The sequence below is a fragment of the Oryctolagus cuniculus genome, chromosome 6 (genome assembly GCF_051225735.1).
Source record: "Oryctolagus cuniculus isolate XC-2025 breed Fujian yellow rabbit chromosome 6, ASM5122573v1, whole genome shotgun sequence".
Taxonomy (NCBI): Eukaryota; Metazoa; Chordata; class Mammalia; order Lagomorpha; family Leporidae; genus Oryctolagus; species Oryctolagus cuniculus.
In genome coordinates this window covers 166,507,979-166,509,087 of record NC_142872.1, presented here as the reverse complement: position 1 = coordinate 166,509,087, position 1,109 = coordinate 166,507,979, and the positions used below count along the sequence as shown (strand labels likewise).

General features: G+C 59.5%; 1 long non-coding RNA gene across 1 annotated transcript; it reads left to right on the top strand.

Moving 5' to 3' along the window:
• Positions 1-340: 340 nt before the first annotated feature.
• On the top strand, positions 341-909 carry LOC149126360 (uncharacterized). The gene is made up of 2 exons (XR_016234966.1): positions 341-458; positions 669-909. It is a non-coding gene; the product is annotated as an uncharacterized LOC149126360 (long non-coding RNA).
• Positions 910-1,109: the final 200 nt, after the last annotated feature.

The window sequence follows — 1,109 nt, the reverse complement described above, 5'->3', positions numbered from 1 at the left end:
GGGAGAAGCGGGAGCCCGGACACTGCCCCAGGGCCTGTAAAATGGCTCAGTGGAACGCAGCCCCAGGTCTCGAAGTTGCCCGGTTGGGGTGGGCTTGGCTGGGTGGTTCTGGACGCTTCTGGGTGGCACCTCCCGTCTCTCTCCAAGGGCAGGAACCAGGCCAGAGTTCCCTGATGACCGACTGTGCTCCCCAGTGCTCTCCCAGCCGGTGGTCATGGAGAGAGCCCAGGCCCTGGAGCCTGGCCTGCCGCCAAGAAGGAAGTACCGAACAATAGTCCCCGAGGGGCTGCGCCTCTCACAGCCGGACAAAGGGGCTTCCTCTGCAGGACATGATGGCAGAGGGAGGGCTTCCGGTGGGAAGGGGTGGAGGAGGGGAGTCTCTGGTCCCTGGGTACCAAGCCCCAGGCCAGCAAGGACTTGTGTATCCTGCCCGAGGCACCAAGTCTTGGAGCCTGGAGGTGAGAAGCCGGGACGGCAGGATGCAAAAGCGCGCGTTCAGACCCCAGCTGCTCCCTGATGGGGGTCAGGAGAAGCTGAAGGCCAGAGAAATGTTTACTGCAGGGTGGGGGGTGGGGGCGGGGAGGCGCTGTGGGTAAAGTCGCCACCTGCAGTGCCGGCATCCCATATGAACACTAGTTCCAGTCCCTGCTGCTCCTCTTCCGATCCAGCTCTCTGCTGTGGCCTGGGAAAGCAGTGGAAGATGGCTCAAGTCCTTGGGTCCCCGCACCCATGTGGGAGACCTGGAAGAAGCTCCTGGCTCCTTGCTTGGAATCAGCACAGCTCCGGCTGTTGCGGCCAATTGGGGAATGAACCAGCAGATGGAAGACCTCTCTCTCTCTCTCTCTCTTTCCCTCTCTATAATTCTGACTTTCAAATAAATATTTCAAAATAAATAAACCTTTCAAAAAAGGATGTGGCACCGCATGGGGCCGAGATCTGGGGTACAGCTGAGGCACAGGTAACCTACACGGTAGCAGGTGGGTACTGGGGTTCCTTCCAGAGAGAGGAACCAGCAGGTGCATAGTCCATGGGAGAGAGAGGAGAGAGAAGCCAGGACTTCCAAAAGGAGTCCGTAGGGAAGGCTGGAAAAGTCCCTGCCTGGCTGCTGC